Genomic DNA, 14,654 nt, shown 5'->3' with positions numbered 1-14,654 from the left:
GTGAATCCATCAATGTGAGAAAAGCTATAGATATTTTAAACACTTCCGATTATAATGTTTTGCTCCGAGCTCTGAACCGGTCACATATGTGGTGGACCTACAGCTTACCATGGAAACCTAACAATAATGTAAGCGAATATTTTTGTGATACTGTCATGTAGAAATTGTGTCATGTTCAAGGAAAAAAATTAGCAGGTCCGGTTCTCTGCATATGTGGTCCGTCACCTACGAACTTACAAGTAATACAAAGGGTGTTCAAAAAGTTTTGTGCAGTCGTTTCTAATTTTATGTTTTTCAGGAGGAGAATGATATTTTTGTGAACATGCTTGGAACATTTAGCTATCAGTTGGTATATAAAAGTATTTTCTTTCATTTACAGGTGAGCCATAATCGACCGTGAAGTAGATGTCAGGTTGCGACAATTGTCGGTGATGGAGTTCCTCTTCAAGACCCGCGATGACTCTGCCACATCGATTCACAGGTAGTTGCTCCCTGTTTATGGGGAGGACACAGTGGATCGCAGCAGTATCCAGTGGTGGTTGCAGGGGTTTAAAGAAGGTGATTTCTCTCTACTGGACAACCCACGATGCGGTAGACTATCGACGGCAGTGAGTGATGTGAATAAAGAGACCATTGATCAAAACATCCAAAATGACAGACGCGACAGCTTGCTGAAATGACTCGTTTGTCATTGGGTAGTGTGGTATCACTGGTACAGTCACTAGGGTACATAAAAATCTGTGCACGTTGGGTGCCTAGATTATTGACAAGAGACGTGAAAACGATAAGGAAGAATGTGTGCGAGGGTCTCATGCAGACCTTTAGTAAAGATTGGAAACAGTGTTTTGACAGCGTCATTACATAGGATGAAACATGGTTGTTTTTGTCCGAACCTGAGAGCAAAACCCAATCCATGGAGTGGCGCCATCCGAGTTTTCCTCGAAAGAAGAAACAAAGACTTTCATGCACAGCAGGCCGAAAGGTGATGTCGCCCTTCTTCTGGGATCAGTGTGGTGTCATTTTCATTGACGTTTTGGAACCTGACTCCACAGTTAACCGGGACCGTTACTGTTTTCCACTGGACAAGCTGCAACGTGCCATCAAGACCCACAGACCACAGCTTCAGGGTCAGCTCCTCAGACTACACCATGAGAATTCCAAACCCCATACAGCTCTTATGACGCAGGAGAAAATCAGGAAAATGGGTTAGAAAATTGTTCCTCATCCTCCCTACAGTCCGAACTTTGCTCCGTCTGATTTTTACCTCTTTGGTCGTCTGAAGGCCCACCTGCGGTGTTTGATGGTGAGAAAGACCTTATTTCCTGTGTCAAGCGATGGTGTAAGAGTCAATCCCCAGCATTTTACCAAATTGCATTTACATCACGGAAAGGACGTTGAGCCAGATGCGCACAGCTGATGGAGGCTACATTGAGTAGGCACAATGTATAGCTAAATGTTCCAAGTATGTTCACAAAAAATTTCATTCTCCTCCTGCAAAAAAATTAAAAAAAATTAGAGATGACTGTGCCAAACATTTTGAACGCTCTTTGTAATTGCGTAGAAGTATCGCATTAAATCAATAAACTTGGCCAGGTTATGTAGACGTTTCCATTTGCAATATACAGGGCATGAGATCATCAAACAGAAACACTGCTACAGAAAAGATAGGGAGACATGCGGTCGACCTTTGCAGCCATTAACGGAATAATCAAATAAAGGTCCCTACCCCGGAGTCACCCGGGGAGCAAATTTAGTCGTAATTGTAGCCTGCGGACAGCAAAACGAATTAGTTTTCACTTTGAGAGCAAGGGAGTGGAAACTATACGGCTATTAACAGAGTAACGTCAACAGTGTGGGGTGTTGCCAGAGTGAACAATGCGGCGGGTCGTGTCTGGTACAACCAGAGTCTGGTCTATTCCTGCGGGTGAAAATCGTCCGTCCGCCGGCTAGATCGCCCAATCAACCGATCGATGAAAGCGTCGTACCCCTCCCGAGCCGGGCAGCTGCTGTAGTCGGTAATTGCATGGAGAAACCAGAAGGCGCTAAGAGCCGTAGAGAAGAAAGGGTAAAGGAGGAGTGAGCTGAAGGAAGTGGGATAACGAGGAGATAGGCGAAGGAAGAGAGGAAAAGGGTGAAGGGCGGGCCGAAATTACCGATTATTGGCGAGTAGGGACGAGGCGTCGGCTAAACGGCCGCTGTGGCGCCGGCAGCTGCGGCTGGAGGTGGCTCCACAGCAATTACACCCGCAGGGCTGCCAACTCATTAATGTCACCTGCTGTTCTCCGCTATTCTGCTCCTATCGAGCACTGTGCTAACCACTCATTTCCCAGCATAACACCGATTATACTGCTTCTTGTTCGTTACGAACTTTCTCGAAACTTCGTGCGCCATAAAAATTCAGTGAAATGAAGTGAAATTTTCATTTAGGAAGAAAGATGCGGAACTATTGTGACAGTTTAATTCTACACGGTCTAGTGACAATAATGTAAGGACCGCGTATGTTGTCAATGTGCAGTAACCACTGACAGACGGAAAGCGGCACTACTAGCAGTGGAGTGTGTTAAATCTCTGCATTGGGGATGCGGTCACGAGCGAATCATCTGACACCCAGAAAGGCATGATCATTGGGAAAAGCCGGCCGGTATGGCCGAGCGGTTCTAGGCGCTACAGTCTGGAACCGCGCGACCGCTACGGTAGCAGGTTCGAATCCTGCCTCGGGCATGGATGTGTGTGATGTCCTTAGGTTAGTTAGGTTTAAGCAGTTCTAGGGGACTGATGACCGCACAAGTTAAGTCCCATAGTGCTCAGAGCCATTTGAACCGTTGGCAAAATGGAAGCATTTCCGAAATGGATACGTTTGTAAATATTTCGCGTGACGCCGTGGATAATGTAAATTGTGCGTGACGAAAGGGAGCTGTTCATATCTGGCACTGAGGCAACTGTTACGCACACCGGGCCGTAGATAACAGGGGTGAATAACAGCTGCAGAGATGTGTACAGACCAACAAACTAGGAGCTACTGAACAACTGACAGCCAAAATGAACCAAGGGGCTACCAGTGACTGCTCAACGGCCATTCAGCGAATGTTGTGTATTGGTCCCCGAAACAGGCGCCTGGTTCATGCACCCATACTTATTGCTGTCCACCGGTGACGAAGGCTGGAATCTGCACGCCATTTGTGCAACTCCACTACCACACCGAGTGGCGACAGGTGGCCTGTTTTATGCTGCATCAGACTGAAATGAAACACCGTGCAACAATCGTCGGATGGGTCCAGACCGGAGGAGAGAGCGTTATGATCTGGGGCACACTTTAGTGGCATTTCCTGCGCGATTAAGTCATTCTGGAAGGCGCAATGGATCAACAGAAGTATGGATTTATCTCCGGGGACGATGTCAACACGCACAAGTAGTTTGGTTTTCCTCTGTACGATAGCATATATCAGCAGGACAATGCAACATGGCACATAGCTCGCCGTGTACGTGCATGGATGGAAGATCACGGGAATGAGTTAACCGTACTCCCCTGGCCACGGAAGTCCCCAGATTCAAGCCCAATCGAGAATCTGGTGGACCACCTCGATCGGACTGCCCATGCCATGGATACTCAACCGCGAAATTTAGCGCAGCTGGTCACGGAATTTGAGTCGGCATGACTCCACATACCTGTGAGTGCTTCCAGAGCCTCACTGACTCTCTACCTGCACGTCTCGCACAGGTCGACGCCACAAAAGGTGGTTTTTCAGTCTTTTGACAGGTGGTCACACTAAAAGTGTATCAGTGAGTCACACCTGGTATCAGTCAATTCATACAAGTACCTCTGTGTAACAGTTTGTGTGAATACGAAATGGAATGTCACAAACGCTCAGTCGCAGGTTAAACGGGTGCAAACTTCGATCTATTGCCAGCACACTGGGTAAATGCTGTTAGTCTTCAAAGGAGATACTTGTGTGACTGAGAAAATTTCGCCAGTGTGCGGAATCTCTAACAAATAAAACTAAACAGATGATACTGAACACGTACAAAGAAGGAAAGCAGAAATGGCCACAGGTTTGTTTGACTCAGGAGAGAGCGTCACGGAAAATCTGAAAACCTGAATTTGGCAGATACGTGAAGATAGACGCAAATTATCTTGGGGAAGCCTACTTATGAATTTTGGAGCTCCATTATTATGTGACGATTCTAGGAATACGCTAAATCCCGCAGTGTATCCTACCAATAGGAACAGCAAAGACCCGGGTTCGCGGGTTCGATTCCCGGCGGGGTCAGGGATTTTCTCTGCCTCGTGATGGCTGGGTGTTGTGTGCTGTCCTTAGGTTAGTTGGGTTTAAGTAGTTCTAAGTTCTAGGGGACTGATGACCATCGATGTTACGTCCCATAGTGCTCAGAGCCATTTGAACCATTTGAACAGCAAAGATAAGAGTACTTACAGCACCCATAGAGGTATTTAAATAGTTCTTCTAGGGCTTCATAACTACTGCAGATGGAAATAATCTTACATATCAACGCCAAGTATCCTCTCCTATACTCTTCACAGTGCTTTAATGTGTATGTTGGTGGGTAATATAATCAGGGAACCTTTCTAGCAGTAAAGAGTACATTAACCAGTCCCAAACGATGTTTATTGCCTATTGAGAGTTCGGTCACTCTGTGGCAACCTTCAGTGCAATATATGTAAGTTAAAATATTCAAACCACTCGTGTGTGCACACAGACGTTGAGTGTGAAAACCTTTGACATGAACAGTCCAGTTGGACATATGTGCAAAGTGGTTTTAATGTTCCAACTATGTTTACTGCACTGAAGATGTTCACACAGTGATCGAAATCCAGACACACAATAAACATCATTTGCCACTGATTGCTGTACTCTTTCTGCATTTGAAACGAATACATTCCCTGGGCACAACTGTTTCCCCGTGGAATCGAACCTTAGGGAACGTTTGTTCCGATAACAAAAATATATGTCAATAACGACATTAACATACTTAATGTTAATCTTTAATTCATCACATTTGTATCTCAGAGAATCACCGATTTTCTGTCAGCTTCTCCCCCACTTACTTGTAATTGTTAGTCGATATACCTGCTGAAGGCCGATCCGAATGGGACTCACAATCAATGCTTTCCTTTACACAGTGCTGTGAGCAACAATAAATACATTTTATTTTCTCGGCTTCTTTTCCGTCATAGCATCAATCGCCGTTGTTACTAGGTGTAACAGGAGTGTTTGTACGAGGGTAAGTCAATTATTATCTGCAAAATAGTTATAATATTTTATTGTAATCAAATGGGAACCTTACAAGAACATCATTTTTCGACATTGTCTCCGTGCGTTTAAACGCACTTGTTCCATTGTTGTACAAGCTGATGCCCTCATAAAGCAAGGGTCTCGGTTGAGCTGCGAGCCAAGAATGCACCGTTTCTTTCACTGTTTCGTCCGAGGCAAATCGACGGCCCCTTGATCCCTGTTCGAGTGACCCAAACAAGTATTAGAAGGGGCAAGATCGGGACTATTTAGAGGATGACCCTGTACTTCAGCTTTGAGTTTCTGGAGCGTTTCAGCAGTGTGGGCAGCAGTATGCGGACGGGAATTGTCGTGCAACAACACAACACCATTTGACGGCAATCCTAGGCGTTTGCTTCGAACTGCAGGGTTTAGCCTGGAAGTAAGCATCTCACTGTAACGTACACTGTTTATTGTTGTGCCCCTTTCGCCATAATGTTCCAGTACTGGACCCTGTGTGTCCCAAAAACCGTAAGCATCAGTTTTCCAGCAGACGGTTGGGTCTTGAACTTTTTCTTTCACGGCGAATTTGGATGTTTCCATTCCATACTCTGCCGTTTAATCTCCAGCTCGTAATGATGGATCCAGTTTCGTCACCAGTAATGATCCTGTCTAATAAGATGTCCCCTTCGTTACCATAGCGAACCAAATGTTTTTTTGCAGATGTCCAAGCGCGTTTGTTCATGCAACTGTGTGAGTTGTTTTGGGACCCATCTTGCACAAACTTTATGAAACCCAAGTCTGTTGTGGATTATTTCGTAAGCAGAACCGTGACTAATTTGCAGACGATGTGCCACTTTGTCAACAGTTAATCGTCTGCCTAAGAGAATCATTTCACGTGACCTCTCAATGGTTTCTTCATTCGTGGCGGTAAACGGCCGTCCGGCTCCTTCATCTTGCGTAACACTTGTGCAATCATTTCAGAATTTTTCAATCCATTCGTAGACACTCCGTTATGACAAAATACGGTTCCCGTACTGCACCGAAAGTCTTCGATGAATTTCGGCCCCTGATACGCCTTCCGACCACAGAAAACGGATCACTGAACGTTGCTCTTCTTTGATTCAAATAGACAACGGAGCGGCCGTGATTAACAGCACGGCGGAGATAACGAAACTAACCTAGCAGATTGAAAATTGCCAAGATATAACAACACATAAACAAAGTATGCTTCATCAACGTAAAACGACTGTACTACCAAAATAAACAAAAATATAACTAAATTGCGTATGATAATTGATCTACCCCCTTACGTTGATCCATGGCACCAAGGGTCTTGACATTCACCCACTACTCTCTATTCCTGGGTCGGAATGGCAAAATGATTGACCGCTAATTGTATTCAAGGCAGCTACCAGCAACAACCAATCAGAGAATGGCATTGTCAACCCTTCTGTTCTCTTTACTGTCGTCATTTTGCATTGCTGCCTCGGGTGCCAGTTGGACAATCATCTGCTGTAGACTCTTATGACCGTTAATGTAACAATTATGAATCGTTTTCATTGTTTACATTGGTTCTCTGTGTGGGGTGATACGTCCAAGACTGCTTGCGACAGTGTGCAGAAAAGTGAGAAGACTACCACTGCCCCGATAAGCAAATCCAATATTGCGCGTTAAAGAGCACCGTGTGATGTACCCAGAATTTGACCGCTGTTGCCACTGACGCAGCCAGTCTGGGAGCAGACGAATGTGAACGGACAACATCGCCCTCTTCGCCATCCCAAGCTCGTCTTATTCGATCGAGGTGCGTGGCAAATAACACTGCCCCAGAACAGTGGGTCACATATTGCATCTGTCTCTCCGTCACAATTTTCAACACTTTTTACCTTACACAGATCGATCCACACACCTCGGACGAATCCCCCACCCATACGAAGCGATTCGGAAAGTAAGGTCCGATCTGGATGGAAACCACTGTGACAATCCGATGGAATTTTGCACAGATTTGTTGAGTATTGTCTTTAGGTGCCTGTCGATCACTTCACGTCGCTCTTTTCAGCTCAAAGCTTAAAGTGATCACGTAGAAATTCCTAAAACAACAGTGTGTCCCGCCAAGTACGTGCATCTGGTGAGGGATCTCGTCTGAAGCTATACAGTCCACGTAATATAAAGGTCATGCATTTCTTTCTTCAAGACTATTCTCAGCCGCATTTTGCAGGGTCAATGAAGACGCCCTTGCAGCGTTTTCAATGGGAAGTGTTTGAACACCCATAATACAGCTCTTAACGGGCTCCCTCCGATGTTCATCACTGTTCACATGAACAGCTGGCTACGAAGACAACATATTAGCACAAACGACCAAAGACAGACCAGAATAGAGAATTGGCGGAAAGCACAGGCGGCTTCTTTCTGTGACGAGGATAGCGGCGAGTATTTCGAGAGGCAGCTGGAAGATGTGACTAACTATTGCGAATAATTTTTTTTTATTTTCTACATCTGCATCTACGTGGATACTCTGCAAATCACATTTAAGTGCCTGGCAGAGTGTTCATCAAACCACCTTCACAATTCTCTATTATTCCAATCTCGTACAGCGCGCGTCAAGAATGAACACCTGTATCTTTCCGTACGACCTCTGATTTCCCCTATTTTATCTTGGTGATCGTTCCTCCCTATGTAGGTCGGTGTCAACAAAATATTTTCGCAATCGGAGGAGAGAGTTGGTGATTGAAATTTCGCGATAAGATTCCGTCGCAACGGAAAACGCGTTTTCCAGTTCGCGACCGATCGGACATTACTTTCCGAACAGCCCTCTTACTAAACCTCCAACAGTGTCTCAGTTTAGCCGGTGAGACCGTATGTGGTGGCATAAAGGGCGTACAGTATAACTGGCTACGCCTTCTCAGCCGAGTTTTGCGATAATTAAACCAGTCCGTCCTTGAACTGACTTAATGAGCCGCCGCTCAGGAATTCTTCCTGCCATTTATGTGGAGACGGTCTCGTAGTTTTATGTCCCCTTCCAGAGCTGTAGGTGCACCATCGGACTCTGAGAGTGCAATACTACTGTATATGTTTTACGTAATGAAGCGGGAAGAAATTGTTTTATGCAAATAATTTTCACACTGGATGCCATCATGGTGCCATTCGGGAACACCGTATAATGAACTTGTTCACACCGATTATAAGCTCATTGTTCGAGAGCATCGTCTACCGCATGGCTAGATCGAAAGGCATCCTATCGACGATTGCCGACTATGGAGCACAGTCTGTAACTTGGCCCTAGAATCGATATAGTTCGTTTAACATCGTACATCTTTGTTTATGCCAAAGTTATTCATTTATTTATTAATATCAACGTTCCCGGGCGTTGTAAAATTAATGGAAGATAGTATTTATGACCTGTAGACTCCTACTAATTTAGGAGTGGCAAAAGATAACCTTTGTTATTAAATATATATTAACAAGAATTACCTGACTCTCGCCAGAACCAATGAACTTTCCCTACGTATCACTTTGCTCGAGTCACGAGTGATTTTTCCATCGGCACCTCATCCCATTGGCTCTGAAAGCGTCAAACTGAGAACCTACCGATTACTCCTTACTCCGTATATACTGCAGCGCTGATACCTTCAGTTCAGGTATGTGAAATAGCAAAACTAGAAATAAAGTAAAATGAGCTCTTATCGCGACTAATCCTTCTGCAGGATTTTATTATTACTGCTAAATACATGAAACGTTATTTGTAAAGATCACAAATATTGAGGAAAGTTAAAAAATAAGAGTTACAGTACAGCACAATCTGTTGAGACACATCGGGAACACCGATAAGGAATGACGGATATCATTATAAGCCAATAAGAAAAAAATCTGTCAACTTTCCTCCGTAATTTCAAAGATGATCCAAAAGTGGTGGCTATTACGAAAACTCTGGCCTTTAATGAATGTCATATGATCTACGAGGTTTCTGTCATGCCAGTGTGCATCCTGTCCAACAGATGAGGTGACAAATGGGCATGAGAACTTCTGATCTTTAGTCTGGTAGGAAACTGAAGACTTAAGCAAGAGACTTTGGAGATCAATTAAATAAGCGAATTTTTTCGTCCCTCAGTTTTTACATTTGAGTATTAAAACTCTAAAGTCTGAGCTACCATCGTCACCTGGCAGCCATAGCGTGGGGATAGCATATCAGCGAATAGTCCTGCTAGCCCTGCAGTGTTGCATCGGATTTCAAAGATAGAGAAAGTAAAATGAAGACCTATATTGATTACTGAAAGTTACTTGTGCCTAGTTACCTATGTTAATTGTAGTTCGTCGGTGCAGACAGAACATGTGGTTATACTTTAGAAAAACAAGTGACACCTCGTTTAATAAAACATTTTACAAGAGAGAGCAAATATTAAAAAACACAAAACAGACACTCTTTTTATTAAATTTGGCGGCTCTGAATTTGAAATTATACATTATATGGAGAAGGAAGTTTTCCACTGGTCCAAGGAAAGTGCGTCATCTAAATGACAGCGCTTTCGCCATTTGGTTATTTTTACTTCCTTTTCGGCACTTCCGCAATTTCTGCTATACAGCAATTTTCAAGCAATTCGTTATTATCCTAATTCCGGATGGTATTCATTATTATGCTAATCCCAAAAGGATAATACTAAATTACTTGAAAACGAGTGCAGCATCAGAACTGAAGTAGTATCCAGAAGGAAACAGTAATAACAGTCAAATGGCGAAAACAGTGTCGTCTAGACAGTTCTATAACACTGACTTCCAATAATAGGAAAATCATGCAAAGTACGTCACGTAATTTTCAGAGAGAAAGATTTTTATTGACACGATTAAACCTTGTGCAGACGATCACAATGCTAGTGATCGTGAGAGTGACGCCATGTTGAGATTTTTGTGCTGCTGGCGGCGCTTCTTCTGCAAAAGACTATTTCCCTCATTACTGGTGCGTGCTGCTACATCAGTGTGGTGTCTGTCTGGAGTGTGGGTTAACTGTGTTTAAGCTGTATTTCTGGTAGTCATTGTGGTACAACACTGAGCCACGTTCCCTGAAACGTGCTTTTCGGTTCATCGTTGCCAGAGTAACATGGCTTGATGTTTGGGTTATGTATTGTTTTGCATTAGAGTTCTCTTCCACTGTTTACTCGTGTCTTACTTTATTCACAAGTGGGGAGTTTCTTTGCAATGACAGTACGTTTCCTTGTCCATCCGCAATTTAATATAATAATAATGTTGCCTTCCCTCTCGTTCATCTTGTGTGTCTGAAATGATGTAAAGAAATTTGGTGTGTTTGAGTGGTGCAGGTAGCTGCCATTTGGTTGTTTTAATGTGTTTTCCACCCTGGTAGCACTGAGAGCGGATACAGATGGTGGCATGTATCTGATAATGCTATCATGATTCAAAGTAAAATTTGGTGGCCACCAGCTCAGTGTTTTGTAACCGTGCGACTGTGTTAACGTTGTAGACTTTTTCTTGCACTAGGGCTATGTGAAGCATTTTTGTGAAATAATTTAATATAGTTTCTTTTTTCAAAAAAAAAGTGTGTTTTTACTGTGTGTGCCGAGGAGTTTCTGGGTAAAAGCATGAAGCACTGATTCGTAAATGCTTTTGGTGATTTGTGTACCATATTGGCTAAGCTGACCATATGCAAGTGTTGATTAAGTATGTCATGATTTTTGGTTGTAAGATCGCTCTTGCTACCAAATGTAACATGGTAATTATGTTTATCAATAAATGATAGCTTCCAGTTATGTCCAGTAAAAATCTCCAGCATCTACCTCACGACCTCCCACAATTCTACTACTACAATGTCTTATACAAGGGGTGTGCAATAAGTAATGCAGCACATTTTTTTATGTAAGCAAGATAATTTTATTCTGGATTCCAATGCACCATATTATTCCCCGTTCTTTTGGCTATCAATCCCAGGAGAGCTTCTGTAAAGTTTGGAAGGTAGGAGTCGAGATACTGGCAGAAGTGAAACTGCGAGGACCGGGCGTGAGTCGTGCTTCGGTAGCTCAGATGGTAGACCACTTGCCCGCGAAAGGCAAAGGTCCCGAGTTCGAGTCTCGGTCGGGCATACAGTTTTAATCTGCCAGGAAGTTTCAACAGTGACTACAACCTGTTTAAATCCATAAGACTGGTATTTTACTCATTTGTAAATGAAAGTCTGTTCAATATTATTAGACTACAGCTACATGGATCAAATGGCTCTGAGCACTATGGGACTTAACTTCTGAGGTCATCAGTCCCCTAGAACTTAGAACTACTTAAACCTAACTAACCTATGGACATCACTCACATCCATGCCCGAGGCAGGATTCGAACCTGCGACCGTAGCGGTCGCGCGATTCCAGATTGTAGCGCCTAGAACCGCCAGGCCCACCCCGGCCGGCCTACAGCTACATGTTGAGAACACTTGAATTGTGTGCGATGAACATTAAATCTCAGGATATCAATTTTTGGTGAAGTTTTACGTTTCTGATGTTCTAAATCCACAAGTATTTAAATGTGTATCTATGCAAGAAACACTACACACAATTTAATGTAGAAGCTGCCTGTGGCTTGATGACAGATTTGAACAGCGTAGTTATGCAATGGTCTCATGGATGTGGCATACCTTTCCTTGCTTGGCGCTGAGTATGGGTTCATTCTTCCACTTGCAAAGTTTCTAAGATCAAACATGGTACGTACAAGTGCAACTAATGGAAGTAACGGACAGTTATAGGAAATCGAAATTGTATTCTCTGAAGAAATCATGGTAGCATTTATTTTAATCTACCCAGGGAATATATAATGAAGGTAAAAATGGATGGCCACTAAGGAATTTGAGCCCCACTCATCCAAATGATGGGGCGACAGCCTAACTGCTGCGCTGTCCAGTGACGGATACAGAAAAACCTCAAGGACGGGGCGCTAAAAATATCTTGAGCTACCTTACTTTTACCGTAATAAAAAATAATCAAGTGTCATCCAAAGCTTAAGAAAGTTTTATTTAAATAGATTATAAACATATACAAGATAATGACATCTTATGATATATCACCGAGCGAGGTGGCGCAGTGGTTAGCACCACACTAGACTCGGGTTCGGGAGGTGTTCAATCCCGCGTCCGGGCATCCTGATTTAGGTTTTCCGTGATTTCCCTAAATCGCTCCAGGCAAATGCCGGGATGGTTCCTTTGAAAGGGCACGGCCGACTTCCTTCCCTATCCCGATGGGACCGATGACCTCGCTGTTTGGTCTCTTCCTCCAAAACAACCCAACCCAAACAATCCAATCTTATGATATAAAAAAGTCGCAGTTGTGGTTCTCTTCCTTAAATGATGAATTCTATGCGCCTGTTGTTCCTGGCGAATTTGTTAATTACATCGTCAATAGGACAGTCAATGTCAGGGTGAGTGTTCAACAGCGCTAAGCCATTAAGTCGATCCCTATTTGCAGGATAGAAACGTATAAAATACGATGACGCGGACGTGCGTCCTACATAGGAAAGTACAACTACTCAATAACTCAATTGAGTCGAGTCGACTGACGAAATAAACGAACGACTAGCGTGCAGGCTGACTGGCGGGGGAGGCATGGTTGGCAATGCGGGTGTCCCCGCAAGGGGGGGGGGGAGGGGGGCAGCGCCCCCCCCCCCCCCCATATGTAACCGCCACTGGCCCCATCTCGCTCGGTACATGGCGAATGTGCGCGCGCACAGCTCAAAATAACCGGTTTCTTAAAGAAGTTTTTTCGTTCCTGTCATTTCCTGTCTAGCGAACAAAGATTGAAAAATTTTTACTTTCTCTGTTTTAATATACATATTATCAAAATATTAATTAAATGGGCAAGCAAAAGAAAACTTAGTCTGTTCATCATTCGCTGCTTTCCTCTAAAGGTGTTACGGCGTTGAATACTACAAATAAGGTAGTCATCACTACTTTCCTGTTGTTTCTAATTTTAATTCTGCTAAACAGTCATGTTGCAACGTGGCAACTACCATTATTTGGGCGTTACGAATAGTCAGTGATAAAATGTGAAATCTGACGTTGAAGAACTCCATTTTTGGTGTTAATTTGTCCTTTTTCAAGGGCTACAATCAGACAAAGGCAAATTACGTAGACACAACGCGCGCATCAGATATTTTACATTTTTATTGTACACTATAAATGACTCGTTAAGTCTGTAATTAATTACTGTTACCATAATTTTCTTCCTCTTTTATGATTTGATAGAAATGACAGGCAAATCTTTTATCTTTTGAAGCATATGAAACAGTGTACTTCACTGCTACGTCATTTCTTATAAATATTTCCGGACTAGGCTAGGCGTCATTTTGTAGTTTAACAGATGTCCGGCGACGGCAGTGAGAAACTACCAAATAGACCAGGTTAGAGCATGTCTTGCATACCGCCCGTACACAAGTGCCTTAACCCAAGACACACGGCAACGGGGACACATTTGTGGCAGCAGTGCTCTGCGAATTCTTATGCCATGTGTTTGTTGCTCGTTTGTGTCGGCATTGTTTTTAAAGCAGCACTGATTGCGTTTCCCATTTCCTATAATAACACAATATTTCAAACCAATGCAAGTTTTTCAAAAGAAAAATTACTTCCATTTTTTATAATAGCTTTTTTGAAAAACGAATAATTTTAGCACTGATGCTTTGGCTAATTGATATTGCGGTGTTTTTACTCAGTTAACTGTACAAATAAAAAAACACCCTTTACAAACGAGACCAAACAAACACCGAAAAATACCGGTTGTTCACGGCTAAAATACCGGAATTGTCGTTTTTTCCTATCGCCCACTTCATGTGCCACCAGAGGTACTGAAGTGTCTGGCCGTCGGTAGGTTTGCGAATATTTGCAGTGCAGACTTAGGCATTGGGCCGCTACGCGACACACACAGCGACAGAATAACATCTTTAATATGGTCATTGTGCTATTATTGTATCGCTATCACGATTATAATATTACAGTGGATAATTGGTTTTGTACCTGAGTGACTGCATAGTTAGTGCTCAAATGCCAATACACAGTTTCATTTCGGTATTGCATTGCACTATCAGCAATAGAAGCATTGTTATTGTCAAATATCGTAGTTGTGAGTCGAATTTTTTAGCTCACGTTTTCGCCTACTTCCGAACTGTAGTAAACTACATCTACATCAGCACGGATACTCTGCAAATCACATTTAAGTGCCTGGCAGAGGGTTCATAGAACCACCTTCACAATTCTCTATTATTCCAATCTCGTATAGCGCGCGGAAAGAATGAACACCTATACCTTTCCGTACGAGCTCAGATTTCCGTTATTTTATCGTGGTGATCGTTCCTCCCTATGTAGGTCGCTGTCAAAATAATGTTTTCGCATTCGAAGGAGAAAATTGGTGATTGGAATTTCTTGAGAAGATTCCATCGAAACGAAAAACGCTTTTC

This window comes from Schistocerca piceifrons, chromosome 2 (assembly GCF_021461385.2).
Source record: "Schistocerca piceifrons isolate TAMUIC-IGC-003096 chromosome 2, iqSchPice1.1, whole genome shotgun sequence".
Lineage (NCBI taxonomy): Eukaryota > Metazoa > Arthropoda > Insecta > Orthoptera > Acrididae > Schistocerca > Schistocerca piceifrons.
Note: the sequence above shows the minus strand (reverse complement) of the source record.